This window comes from Bradysia coprophila, unplaced genomic scaffold (assembly GCF_014529535.1).
Source record: "Bradysia coprophila strain Holo2 unplaced genomic scaffold, BU_Bcop_v1 contig_395, whole genome shotgun sequence".
NCBI classification, from domain to species: domain Eukaryota; kingdom Metazoa; phylum Arthropoda; class Insecta; order Diptera; family Sciaridae; genus Bradysia; species Bradysia coprophila.
Genome location: NW_023503652.1, coordinates 6363 through 22119, shown reverse-complemented (window position 1 = coordinate 22119; position 15757 = coordinate 6363). Strand labels below are relative to the sequence as shown.

The 15757-nt window shown below is 31.9% G+C and overlaps 1 long non-coding RNA gene across 1 annotated transcript; it reads right to left on the bottom strand.

Moving 5' to 3' along the window:
• Positions 1 to 6347: 6347 nt before the first annotated feature.
• On the bottom strand, positions 6348 to 6763 carry LOC119082196. Its single transcript, XR_005088597.1, has 2 exons — positions 6597 to 6763; positions 6348 to 6528 (listed from the first exon to the last, which is right to left on the bottom strand). It is a non-coding gene; the product is annotated as an uncharacterized LOC119082196 (long non-coding RNA).
• Positions 6764 to 15757: the final 8994 nt, after the last annotated feature.

Genomic DNA, 15757 nt, shown 5'->3' with positions numbered 1-15757 from the left:
ACTCAAAAGAATAAGTTGTTCTCTTTATAGCAATAGCAATTCAAACTAATGAAGTAGTAGATTACGTCCATAGTTAGAATCTTTTATTTGTAACAAGCTTTAGGCAAGTGTTGCAATCACTCAACGTAAATTATAAAATTCCAAACAATTACGTCAGTTATTGATACCAACTTTGATATCTAATTGAAGGTCGAAACGATGACGTTGGAAGTCAAAGTACAAAATTGCTATTTTCAATGCTGGTATCACATCAAGCGAACAAACTGTCATTTCCAGAGAAACTATCACGAAAGCTGATGTGCTTACTCTCAAGGGCTGACTCTTTCCCATACCACGCCGAGTCGGCGCGTGAGCTTTCCGTTGTCATTTCTCTGGTCATTTTGTTTCTATATAGTAGTAATCACAGTGATCGGTTAGTCATTTGTAATGGACAACCGATAAGCTTAATTAAGCACGTATTTTGAAACATGAATTAACCTGTTTGATGTTGTGTCGCAAATTAAAGTAGAATTTTAAACAAAAGAAGTAACAGATTTAATGATTCTACGCAATATGCTTGCTGTTTATACAAGATTAATGGATCACTAACGTCGAAATGAATATCATTTCAGCACGAATTCGCAATAATAAGAGTACTGCTCTTGCAACCAAAAAACATTTTAATTTGATGCTAATAAAACAAATTCATTAATTTTGAAGAATGGAAAAGTTTCCTTTCTTTTATCACATGAAATAGGCCTGATACTCGAAACCAATAATAACCTCATAGAAGTGTTATCGTTACTGGAGCATGTGAATTTCGATCATTACACCAATAAGCGTGTTAATCGTAATTCGTCACATCACATCATGATCAGTATGCAGCATTCTAAACAAATTTCTATATCATCGACTATGTATTTCCATTTCAACGTAAATGTATTACATAATTTAAAATAATTTATAGTTACTTCCTACACACATCCATCCCAATTTTAACAATTTGTATACATTACTTTAATTTTCAACCAAAAATTGTGAACAATATAATTACAATTAATGACTTTAATTAAGCACTTAGTGATGGGTACGTATATAAAAAACTAGTGAATTGATCAAGATTAAGCCGAAATAAAGTCATTATTATTCTGATGGGTTACGATCCCTTTTTTTAATAGTTTAATTAAACATCAGTGGTTGATAAAATAGAATATAATGTAAAAAGTGTAATTTCATATTAAATTAATAAAAGAATTCGTCTCTTTTCGGTCAATAACTGTATTCAGCACATAAAAACGAATAAAGTCAACAGAACGAGCTGTGTGAACATTTTAAGACAGATTTACGTAATTAAAAACTAATTAATGAACAACATAATGGGCCACTATATTCGTATTCAATGGTACGAGTTTATAGGATTTCCGACCGAGAATTTATAAGAAAAAAATGTTAATCAAACTGTAGACGTTCTAAATGTATAAACAAACAGAAACTTCCTTTTAGCAACTTTAATTACTCACTCTCGTCTTAGTTTGTTGTTTTACACCATTTCTCGAGTGTCAATTATGATGCATCTTTTGCTTTTGTTGTTCACTTGAATGTTGAATGACTAAGTGTTTCCAGCTTCTATTTACTCAGTCAGAGTTATTTTTAATTATTATCGGTGAGTGAATGGGAATAACACGGCAAATAAAACTACGAAACCGTTTTTTCGTTGCTAATTTTTAATTTTCGTGAAAGTTGGTTTGCCTAAATCTACCAGCAAGAACCATTGCATTGAGCTGAAATAGATGTACGCAAATATTTTAGTTATTCTCTCGCGCTATCCTATTAAAGTTTCCTATTAGAGATACTTACCTTATTCGAATTTTATATTCTATTCATATTCTACTTTATAGTGCAGTCAAGCGAAATGCGAGTGCATTTATTGTGCATAAATTTCTGATGAACATTAAATTGCAAAGTAGCTGCACAATCTGGGAGCACTGGGAATATCGTATTTATCCAGGGTGGTCGAAAATTGATGGTAAAAACAATTGTGTCTGTCGATAAGATGTTGGAAACGCGATTTCAGCTTTTGTTACTGTGACCATCAATTGAACGCTGTGAAAATGTTTGTGCGGTCCATACCGTCTAATATTCATAACTTTTTACGACAGATGTTTCTGAAGGTATTGAATATTCATATTGATGTACATTCGACCCGGACTTATCGACTCCATTATTTTAACTCGATCGAACTACTCAGCCGGAAATCCTGTCCAATATTATCCTGTCGGCTATTGTAATCATCTGTTATAGACAACATAGGTCATAAGTCTGGCTGGCGTTCTCTAGCAAAGCGTAGGTTCATTCTAATAAAGTAAAAGATTTTGCAGAAGTTGCAGATTGTATGGCGACATGCCTCCGGCTTGTAAAATAAAGCGAATATCAAATTCTAATTCTCTGAAATTCAGAGTCTGAATTTAATATCTATCTTTCTCATTATATTCGGTTAACTTATTAGCAAGCAACGTAACCGCAATATAATTGAAAGAACGATTCATCGTAAATTATTCCAATGCTATAGACATTTTCACTGCAAATTTAGTTCTTTCTAGCAAAGTACAAGCTGGATAAATTCAGTAACAAAATAATATTCTGACTGAATCGACTGTGCTACAATATTCTGATTTTCTTTCTTTCTTTCCACATACAACCAAATTAGATGAAATTATTTTATACATTTGCCAACATAACGAAACCATTAATTATATACAAAATAACCGTTCATCTGCACAGAAAATCCAATAAAATGTGTAACACTCAACAACAACCTGGCATCAACTCAAACATCATTATACAATTCAACTTTAAAGAAATGTTATATGTATATCCATCTTGAGCGAAGACCATTGATGTTGATATACCATAGTATCGGAGGCACAGAGCAGAAAAACTGATTCATTGTAGAGCAAAAAAAAACATTTTGTTAGAAATAAAATGTAGATTGTATATACCTTCTATTGTGCAAACTGATTCAACTGAATAGTAAAATGCGCGACAGGTGCATTTTCTTCAGGCCAAAGAAATTAAGTAATTTGGTTGAACAGTTTTTTTTTATCCCGTTCCTCTTCTCGTATTATGTTTTCAAATATTGCTTATAACGTGTTGTTGTTGTGGTTGTTTGTGTCGGTTTTTTTTGTATATATCTTCAACAACATGAGTATGGACGAGCTAATTAAAGGTCGGTTCCATCATCATCAACAACAACGAAATTGATCACATGCTAATATTAAGGAAAAAGAACCCAACTCAACTATAATTGCTTTATATAGGTTAATTGGATATTATATTATGTTGACCTGGAATAAAATTTAGAATTTTTCAAAATTACTTCTTTTCTTAAAAAAATAATTTTTTGCCGAATATACTGAAAAGGTGTAAAAGGGACCAGTAATAACTTAATTCATCTCAAAGAGTGGAGAATTGTACAATTTTCTGTTAGTAGCAAAAGTAGGAAATACAGTGGGAGAAAAGTTCAACAAATGAAATTCTAGATTTCGTATTTTATTATTCCATTCCTTCTGCAATAGGCAGGCTCGTATTTTCAGACAAGGCGGTAAATATAGCCCAAAATTCAAAAATTCAGAAAATCTAGATTTTTATTTGTTCAACGAAATTCTTGTGGAATCAATTACCAATTACATTCAAATTAGAAAACATGTCGAATTTAATTTTTCTCTTCCTGTAGAAGTTTGGATGAAAAAAATTACAATTTCCGTTCGCAATTAAAGTGTATTGAAAATGAACTATTTATAATACTGAAGCTGGATGTATTCTGTTGGATGATTCGCATATATAGAGAGTTTGATCGATTAGTCCGATTCCAACCAATGAATGTTTGAATTTTAAGATCAGTAGCAAGATATAAACATCAACATTCAACAATTTGATGAGAATCGGTAGTTTTCGTACATTTTTATGCGGTGATCCGAGACGATTTGATTTTTCTTGTTAATTTAAAGTAAAAGACTTGCATGTCTTTCCCGCATCACGATTTTAAACAAATAAATTGTTTGACGGGGAGGATACGACTTAATTTGTTTTAGGTTTTTCGTAAAAAAAACACACACACCGACCCAATCCAGTCGTTATTTATAGTTGGCTTTCCTAACCCAATTATAATGAAAAACACGATATGTAGAAATTAAGACATTATAAAACAACGATATGTAAAATTATTTGAAGAGTTTATTGACATTATGCTTCAGTTAAGTTAAGGTAATTACTAACATCAACACTGTCATTACCATCCACCGAATTTTAAAATCGAGACAATAAAACTTTTCATGGTCTTACATATATCTCCTGTTTGTATCGTTATAATAAGACATTAAAAATTCAACGCATTTATACCACAAAAACAAAAAAGAAAGAGAAAAAATCGAAAAGAATCTTCCTTAAGATAATTTCGCTTGAGAAATCGAAATAATTACAATTATTATAAACGAAACATGCAATCTTGTTTATAACTATGTTCTTACGTCTTGTTGTAGTTTTACATTCGTGAAGAATGTTATGTTTTATTTATGTTTTGTGTATCGAAGAAGTACAAGTAACAAAGCATTTTCTGTTTCAAATCAAAAGAAAAGAACAAGAGAAGTCAAGGCATTTTATGACTACTGATTACTAAAACAAAAGCCATGCAATTTTGAAATGGAATATATAAAAAAACACACACCGACCGACTATTTGGATCCGAAAGCATAAGTCATATAATATGTTGGTAAGAACATTTACACACCTAAATCCAAATCGACATAAACATTCCTGATTCGATTTGCATTTACCAACATTATTCCAACGTATATGAATGTATGATGAATCCGAAGAGAATGGAGAGAGTTATGAATGAGAGACTTCATTCAGAAAAAAAAGCTTTTACTCTTTACCGTTAACCAATACTCTCTCAGTGATGGAAATGTGTGTGTGCGATTAAGGGGAACATAACCGAAGCTTGAACTGTCTTTGTATTGGTTAAAGGTAAAAATCCACTCTAAACAGGTCAAAATTCTCTCGACAGCAGTTAAACATAAGCAATTTGGATTCGTTTTAAACGTTTTTCAGAATAAAGACATTAATTGTTTTAATTCATGAATCCGTTGAGGAAATATACGAAACCATTTTCATCGTATAGTCGTTTAGATAAATTTACTTGCATTCCAATGCGGTAAAATATGTCTGTATTCCGACTAATAATATGCAACACTGATTAGTTATCGCTTTAAATTGATATTTTATTTACATTTTTGTCTCTAAATATTCCATTCATATAATAACCCTTGTGCTATACGATGCATTCAGAAGCTCATATTTAACACATAAAGACGCTCGTTAAAAGAATAATAATAAACAGCCTAGATCTGATAAAAAAAAACTTTTGTTAACCAGAATGAATCTAAGGCCCTGACCTCATTAAAGTGTAAAAATATCATTTTAATCTTTTAACTTTGGCACCATCGTCAGGTAGGTCGCATTTACAATATTGTTTGTGTCTTGTATAAGTGGCATTTACTGGTCTGTATGCAGCACCTAAACCGGATGCTGAAATGCTTTCATTTTCATTCTGTATGCACTGGTTTTTTTTTTTTGCGCACAAGCGCATATAATACAAACCGACCATGAAATTAAGAGTTTCAAACTTAAATGGATTTTATTTAAAAGACAAAGTATATGGTAAATGTGGCTCTTAATTTATACACCTCTGTGTTTAATAACAGTTAAGTTTCATTGTTCTTGTATAGATTTCAACGTGTATGTCGTTCCTATTACGTTTCGACTGGCTGGCTTTTTCTACTTGTATGCTTGGTTATTTATATATTTTTATACCGAAGTTAGTACGAAATTAAAATAACTCATTAATTCCTCGGTTATAAATATACCAGCTAAAAAGCTCTCATGAAATTGTCGATTTAAAAATAAAATATTCAGAATGCAGCTAGTTCAAAGCTGGGTGACAAAAATGTTATAGCTGTTTGCATTCTACAGCGATGGTTTTAATTGCTTCTTGTAAATTTCGGAAACGGTTATAGTCAGTCGTCATCTCTCGTCAACACTTACGACAAAAATAAGCAGTGAGCTTGTATAATACTTCTTAAATATTTTAAAACAGAAAAAGTAGTAGATTTAATATAGGGGCAAGCGTGTACAAGGAATTTGCAACTAAACCACTATTACTCAGCAAATCAAGTTTGAACTAGTTACAACCCACTAATTCTGTTAGATTAAATTCAACACAAAGATTCAGCTATAATATGTAGAGGAAACAGTCAAACAAGTAAAATATTTTCTCCATTGACTCCGAAACAATCAAAAAAATACTCAAGTGACTTCAATTATTATCAGCTTTAATTTCACATCTCACTTGCTTTCCAAATAAAAGTGAACAATATCCGTTTTGATGGTATCCGTATGCCGCACAGCATTCGTCAATGTGTCTCTGTCCCATGTTACACACTTCGACGCATTTGTCTTCTTTCACGAAGGAAGATAGTGTGGATTGAGTTACTACACAAATTATGTTGAGACAAACATTAAGAAATTGTACTTTCGAATCTAAATAAATTGAAACTAACCAATATGACTGAGCAGTATCAAAGACACAATGAAAATTGTTTTAATAGGCCACATTTTGTTGTGTATTAATATTCAATAAGAAAAAAAATGATGCAGCACCAAAAACCTCCAGCTGAATCTGTTTTTTCCCACTTCTATCAATCACCAATGAATAAACACATTAATGAAGTGTTCTGTTTCATTTGATTAGAATGATAAGCAAGTTTTTGAATGCGAGTATGAGTAACACTGCCAGTAGCAGTAAATAATTAAAATTCGTAGCACTTCTACAGATCAGTCAAGTATAAGGAATGTAACCGTTGCATAGAATTTTAATCACTTTCGATTTCTAGCAATGAACGCGGTTCACAGGATGTTCGGACAGAATAATTAAATGCATATCTGGCCAAAGAAATTAGCTTGAAAATCACTCAGCAAGTTAAAAGCAAAAATATTCTTAACATTTAAGTAGTTGCCGTAATTGAATGATGAAACATTACACTGAACTTTTTGAACTTTAATTTAAAGAATTTCCAGAATTTCGCAAAATCTTACGTAAATTGCAAAACATTCGTAGATTGTTTAGTAATTTGGAGTTAGTATTGGTAGAGATGCAAAACGTCAGAAGACTATAGTAGGGTCCCTAGACAGATAAATTTAAATTGTGTACAATCAATCTGAGGCCACAAAGAAGTGATTCTAAGTCAACTACTACTTTCTATTTTAATTGTTTCTGGTTTCTGGAAAAGCCTCTAAATTTGCAAAGATGTATGCGTGTATGTATGTTTGTGTATGTATGTATGCGTGGTGTGTGTTTTTATTCAGACCAAGAATTCACGACAATTTTGGACTATTTCTTGGATTTTCGTTCCTTTGGATGAAAAGTTACATACGTATGTACCATGTACCTGTCTTGGCCGGTTGATTTAAGATGCATCGAAGATTTACTGAATAGCTAGGGCGATTTTTAAATACTGGATTTTAGTTTACTTTTGACTACTTTTACTACTAATGCAAGTAGTCAGGGGGCGGATGCCATTGACGAAATAAATAAATTGATGATATCTTTCCATCAGAATCCTTTTTGAACGACTTCAACCAAATGTATTTTCTGTTGAAAGCTAACACATTCGTGGTCGGAACTGCGGTCGTACATTTTTGAAGAAGGATTACGATGGAACGATATCATCAAAAAATGAAATATGAGGCACACAAATGAAGGCTACAATTTTAGCTAAGTACCGGTGCCTCTTACAATTCGCGAAATTGCCTAGAATCAATCGCCCAAGACACATAAGACACATACCTACCTAATGTTCATGCTAGCAGTAGAGCTGTGTTTCTGATGAAGATTCCTCTTCTATATTCTATAGTGTAGTAAGTAAGGAGCTAAACACATCGTACCCTTACAGCTTAGTATTTGACACATCTGGGCGACGATTCTAGTATTTTCTTAACTCCAAATATTCGTAACTTGACAGTTGCGTGTATAAAATCCCAAAAGAACTGTCAAGTAACGAATTCTTAAAGTTACGATTCGTAACTTACGAACGCTACGAGAATCTACGACCTGTTTCTAAAACCTTTTTCCTCATTCGAAACCTTCATCACTTATGCCTTATAAAGCAAGTCTCTTCTTAACAAATAGAATAAAAGCTCTTCCGTTGCGGACTAGACTAATAATGTAATTCGAGATAAAGTACACGAAAGTCTTCAACGTTAAAAAAATCAAAAACACATTTAATGACAGTACCGGACAATATGAAGAGGGTCGTAGGGTCAGACAATATAGAAAATCAAATCGTGAAAAGAACAATCGTTCTATGAGAAAAAATCGATTATACCCTACACAGCAAGGTATCATAAAATTTTAAATTCTACCATCATCGTCCAAGCCTATTGTTACATTTAACCAAACTTCGCCACCTTTCTATGTTTTTCTTTTCAAATTATTTTGCACAATTGAAATATGCAATTAATTGGTTACGTGGCATATACACACACGAAAAACAACAACAACAATGGTGTCAAATATCACGTGTGAATGAAATTTTATGAAATATTAGATGGTTTTGTATATCTTTAAACATACACCTTTTGCCCAAAAATAACATAAAAAAGCTATTAATGACATGAGGGTTTGTGGACAAAACATGAAAGTGAAATAAACACAAAATTTGTTGTTTTCTGTAATTTTATTGTCCGAGGAATTACTGCATTTTTTGGTCGATGAAAAAGTTTCAATATTTTTTTAGGTGTAAAATGAATAAGTATCCGTTTTTGTGGTTTTTCTGACTAATGTAATTGAAAACGCTGTATGCACAGCGGGCATATATACACAGTATATTATACATGTGCAATGCTGACCAATTCGTAGCAGTAATATATGCCTGACTGTTTTTTTGTAGCATGGTAGAGGGTACAATCAACGATATTTTCGTGCTCCAATGTTTGGCTGTATGTAATTGTTTTTCCACCGTACAACCACGAGGATATAAAACTTATTTTTTTATTTAATTTATTCTATTCTAACGAGTGAAAATCGTAGGGTCAGTAATATGTTAAATGTTCGGTATAAAAATTCACACCCCACATAGATACCATGCGGAAGTTGTGGTTCCTTTTTACTGTAACAAGCAAACGAGGGGGAAAATGTGAAAAATGTTTATGCTCATTCTTGTACAAGAAAATGGTTTTCCACATCTAAAATGAATTTTATGCGAGAACTTGAAATAAGTTGCGGTGATCCGACAATCCCTTTAGTAGTAAAATGAACCAACAGGTAACAGATGGCGTTGTTTTTTCATCTCCGAGGCAGAACGCCATCTGTTATCAACTCCCTGAATATCAAACATCAGTCGATAGTCTATCGTTTAATTCGCATTTTGCGATTTTTCCACCTTTGTCTAATGAAAATTCTCTAACTTAATATGCGCGAAAAACTCATGATAAAATTGTCGTCATGAGTGCACTATGTCTTGTAAAGAATCATCTGAATCAGCGAACAATAAAACCGATTCGAAAGGTATAAAATAAAAGCAGATGGAAAATTCATTGATCTTCGCTCGATTTATCTTGCAGAATAAATTGTGATCGAATTTATCGTCTGCAAATGTCGAATTCTACATACAATAGGTACACCAGTAAAGTCATCATAAAAAATGTTAAAATATCCAACAACTTCAAATGACATAAAAAATTCCCATCGTCACACAATCTGGTGGCCTTCCGTATTAACGCAAAACGGTAATTTTGTTTGAAAAAGATTCGATCTGACAGACATAATGCGTGCGTTTGTCTCCTTTGACTGCCTTTTGTATATTTACATACTCATTTAAATCTATAAACATGTTGAGATAATACTTAAAGATTTCATTGTACAATTGAAAGGCGGATTGACATTATTTAAACCAATAGCAAAGAAAAAGACATCTTTGACTTGAACAAATTACACTCTTTGGTTGTTGTGGTTTTTGTTTATTTTGTTTTATTTTTACATTTTTTTTTGTTTTAACATTTTGATGAGGACAGTGTCGTCTTTTCTTGTTAAATAAAAGAAATATCTTTTCCGTTGAATACATTGTCAACAAAATAAAAATTGCTATGCAAATTACTGTTAATTATGGAGGATTTTACAATTTATTTGTCGTGCTACCATATACTTCTGAGCATTTTATTGATAAGCTGTTCGTTGTTTACTTAAGAGAAATGAGAATGATTTAAAAAGTCGGATTTTTTTTGGCGAAACCTTCAACGTCATTATACTGTATTAAATACACATAAGTGCCAGTTTAATCGAATATTAAATTGTTCGCAACCGTTTAAAAATTATGCATATACATACAATTAAATTTGATTCTATTCAATTAGCTTGTTATAATCTAGACACATCAATGCCATAATTCATACTTAGCTTGTTATATCAATAAATCGTTATTAAGTTGTTGAATCCTGATTATATTGCAACAACGTATAAGTATGCACACCTGAACACAAGCGAATTGTATACCAACTTTCTATTGAAACGCCGCCGTCGGAATTAATTTAATAAACCGAAACTGAATAGTCTTAGCATTACGAAATTTTATTTCGTGAAAATATATCATATTTCTGGAATAATGTACAATAAATCAAAATGAATTTGTTATGTTAATTAATTGAGTTTGCTGAAATCATAGTTGATATTATTAAGAGGTTTTAATTGCGTTGTTATAAAAGTTTAGAAATTTGGCGGTGTACTCATGATATCATCGACGGAAGTTATAATTGTTCGATAGAACCCATTGTGTTCGTACTATCAGTTGTAGTTATTAGTTTGTACAAGAAGATTCACCTCATTTTTGCGAAATTCTAGTTTTTAAATTCTTAACTATAAGGGGTCATTCACAAAGTGCACACGCTTCTAATTAGGAGTGGGTTACACAAACGCTTGTGCTCCATACATTTTCGAAAAAATTTCCATACATTTATCGCGCAAAGGTTAGTGTCTATTTGTCCTTTTTATCGCGCGTATTTTATGAATGACCTCTTCTGACAACATCTCAAATGTGTCAAAGATATATATCGTTCAGAGTGTTCTTTTTGCTTTTTTGTATGTGTGATGAGGATCAGCTATAGCTAATGCAGTCTTTTATTGGACGTTTGTATGAACGAATGAAGTAGAAGAAATTTGTTTACATTAAGAAAAAAAAAACAGAATTGAACGAAGTAGCAAACAGTTATTTGAACTATCACATCTGTAAGGTAATTTTTGGGTAGATTCACACTTTTGCACATTTTGTGGCCGAGTAATATTGGATTTATTCCCCCATACATTTTTTCCTTTCATCCAGCACAGGCTTAGGATGGTTCAAAGCTTCATAAATAATTGTGGTTCCGATTCGGAACAATATTTAAAATCATTGAAACTCTAACGTCTAAAGATACAGTTGGTATTCAAATGGTGAAACGAAATTTAGTGCTAATGTATTATGTAAACCGTAAAATTTTTAATTTGAAGCGGAAATAATACGGAAACGAACGTACGGAATAACTTTTCCTATGAGTAATAATTTCCTAATGGCATATGTACATTGTACATGGCTAACTTTAAAACAAAAGCATCAGTTTTTCTTGATAACTTGCTAAACTTATCTTCATATTCGACTGAAGTTATTAATTATTCACAAAGTTTGCAGACAACATACACATACATTATTTCAATTAAAAGCGATATTTCCCTCTAGTTAATTGAATCTTTACCACTACGTAGAGCTGTACAACACATGTGCTGCTACAAGTACAGTACATACGTTATACGAATTTAGAAAGTTCATCATACACATGAGTCCTTTTGTCCTCCATTATGGTATACAACACCACATTTGAATATTCATTCGAATCAAACAAAAACTATCATTTGAATGGCGAAATTTTCCACAGTTTACAGTTCACTAGTGCATATCAACTTATACATGTCATTGATGGTTTTATAAATTTGAATGAATGGAGAAACTAAAAGTATAGAAAACTCATATGTATGGGTTTGCCACAGCTCTTATCGCTGGGGTAGATGCAAACGCTTCCTACTCTTAATTTCAACAAAAGTCAAGTACTGCTGTCAATGAGAAATAGTTATGTTAAGAGTTGCATTTTGCAATCTACTTGCCTTTTGAATGATGCGAATCAAATATGATGAACCAAATTGAAAATATTTGTTCATCTTTACATCTCCGTATTCAGATAAGATGTCATTGATAGAATGAAGAACTGTTTGCACAGCGGTTTTCAATTCAATTCAGGGAAATAGTTTTTGTGAGAGCAATTAGGTCAAATGGGGCTACAGGGTGATATTCTGTACGTATAACTTTAGGAATTTGTTTTACTTCTGTATGCCGAAAATACAGCTTCAAAGTTTTCAACTTTAAGAGCTAAATTAACGGAATGTGTGTTTGAATGGTGCAGGTATAGTTTTCAGTCTGTGTACGTTTCAGTTGGATGGCATGTTCCATAAATATGGTAAAACCAACACAATATTAGTGTCCGTACAATGACTAAATTTGAGTAACTGGAATTGCAAATTGATATTTCGTATGGAGGTATAGGATGCAGGTTGCAAGTACGTCAGAGCCTGTGGTTGTTTTCCAACGAGAACCTACTATTTTCAGTCATAGGAATATTCATAATTTGATTGCTGCACTATAAAACACAATTTACGGTACCGATATATGTATAACGAAATTCTTTGAAATGCATCCCTTTTACGATAACAAAACGTTCCTGTTTACAACTCAGTAAATTCTTGAAACTTTTGTCAACAACCGGAAATTTAAAAAATATCAGAATCTACGCATGGCTCGAATTTATTGTTTATACGACAAGCTTTGCTTGTTTGTTTATCTAAGTAGTACGTGATTTGATGTACTCATGAGTTTCTACTTACCGCATTTTGCTACTTTTTATCAAATAAACAAATAAACTCCAGCATGATTCATTTATTTTACATGCATGTTTATGTTCATGTACACAGTTGATTCCATTAAGTGACATGAAATATGAAATTTTTATTGTTGATATTTGTCATTTTAGTACATTTACGTAATTTGTTATGCTCTACGTGGTGAGGCAAATGAATTCATTAACTGTTACAGACAGAGCGCATATCGCCAGTAAAATTATCGAGGTTGTTACTTCCCTTGCCCTAAGTGTTAAGATTAATAGCAAATCTTTAACTTAGATTTAGCGATTAACGTCGACATCCAGTGAAATTAAATGAATTTGCTTTAGTTGTACCAGTCTTTATTTGGTTTTACCCCTACCACGCACATGCATATTACATTACAGCTGCAGCAAATTCTTGTATAGATTAAGCTTTCATCGACTGTTGTAGTACCAGGGACTATTTTTGGGAAAACCATTAAACTTTCTCAATTTTTTCCTAAATTTTCTTATTTTTCCAAAAAAATGTTCTCAGAAAAATATTGGAAAATTTGTAGAAATTTGTTGTGAAAACATTTTACCAAAAATAGTCCTTGTCAATTAGCTCATCGTTTTATTTGTAATTACAGACGCAGGCAATAACCGATGACCGTCAGATTTACTTGTAATAATAATATGCAATTTTAAAGTTAGCCTACCAAAAATTTGTATTCGGCCAACCAAATAGGGTATACCAAAACTCCCCCAACCGAAAACGAATGCATGATTATATCAAATGATTTGTGCACATCACTTGTTAAAATTACGTGTCAAAATGACACCAAAATGGGTTTGTAATGAGTAACATGAACTAACACGATATTTGTTTCAACAATGAATAGCATTTGTACCTCAATAATTAAATAAATTACGCAAAGAACAAAAAGCAGAGACATAATAACGATGAAAAACAAGAAAGAAAAGAAGAAGAAAAAAACAACACGAAACCCTATCGACGTGTGTATACCATTTAAGGAATCCCTACAAAGAACATCTTCAGACATAAAAATCCACTTAAGGCTATTTAGTTACAATATGGTGTAATGATTCGTAACAATAAATAAATAAAATTTTAATCGAACATTTTCGAACCGAAAGCAAATTAACCCGCAACTGAATGTATGTATAATATGTAGCAGCTTCAGCAGAGTAAAAAATATTATTGATTGTTTACTTATTATCTTGACAAAAAAAAGCAATTTAAATTAAATAATATTAAAGAAAAAAATGTGATGTAATCAATGGTTTTGGTGTACTATTAACTTGCCCAACTAAACAACGATGTGTGTGCCAGTAAACAACTAATCCAATTTATATCGAAAAGTAATTACACATTTTTCGATTATGGAAATTTTTTTATATTCGGCGATCAAACCTTATAAACTGAAGGTGTACTCGAAATAGCTGGTATTTCATATTTTGTAGAGTCATTCCATTCTGTTATTTTGTTTAACTCTCAATAGAACTGAAGAGGTAAATAACCAGAGGTTTTTATCGAACTATGTGTGAGATAACGAATTAAAGTTAGAAAAGTATTTAAATACAAACTTAATGGTATGGCTTTTTGTTGGCTACATCTAATTTTGAATAATCTTTTAAAAATGTTTAATCGAAATTCAGTTCTTGCTTTTATATTGGTTGATCTTGAACTGAACAATTTGTGTGTGTGTGTGTGTGGTGGAAATCGGATTTCGTTTTGAATAATTTAGAGACGGTAGACTGTAGACAAGTCGGAAGGACTTAAGTACTTAAAACTTTGATTTGCAATTTTTTAATAAATTTTATCAACGTTCGAAAATCCGTAACAGAAAACTGTGAGGTGAAACATCTATACGTTAAGAATACAACATTCAGGAGACGCATTTTGGAAAGACAAAATGTAATAAAATTCAAATTAAAAACTTTCGAATTGAAAAATTCTCATTTAATGGCTTTAGAAATTGTTCTTAAAAGAATAAAAATTTGGATTATAACTCTTGCATTCTTCACAAAAAGAAACAACGAAACGTGACTTAATCTTAAGCAATGTAATTTTATTGTTATTGGCTTCCGTTGAACATAATAATTACTTTATTAATTGTCGATTAAACGTCTTTAGAATAATAAAAATTAAATGTGAGCATTGCATTCGACAAAAGAAATTTCATTTGTGGCTTTTAATGTGTATTGTTAAATTGTAATTTAACCGTTAAACAACTTTATCACCTTCAAGCTTTATGCCAAAATATCGTATTTTGGCTAAAATTTTAACTGATAGTCAGCTACACTATAAGCGGTGTGCTCAGGCTAATGTTCTATTCTATTGAATAGTGGTTATTATTGGATAGTGGCAAAACTTATTATAAAACTACAAGAGTACAAGATTTCATAGAACGAAGCGATATTGCCGCGTATCACAATATAATCATAAAATCTGTTACTTCTTTCGTTCATACCATCGCCTAATGCTTCATACAATTTGTTTTAGTTCGTTTGCTTAGCATAGATCCATATGCTACGCTAGATGTCTTTTATTGGCGTCGTTAGAGAACAGACTGATAGCTGTTTCTGAATGTTTCTCACAAAATGAGTAAAAGATTTGATTGTTACATGACCATAAGCCTAAGCTTTTCAAAGATTAATCACTTTTCGAATTAGTTACATTTCATTCGCATGGATTTGAATTTTACCTTTGTCCCAACACACAAAAGTAATTTAAGATCAGGTTCTACGCACAACATGATTT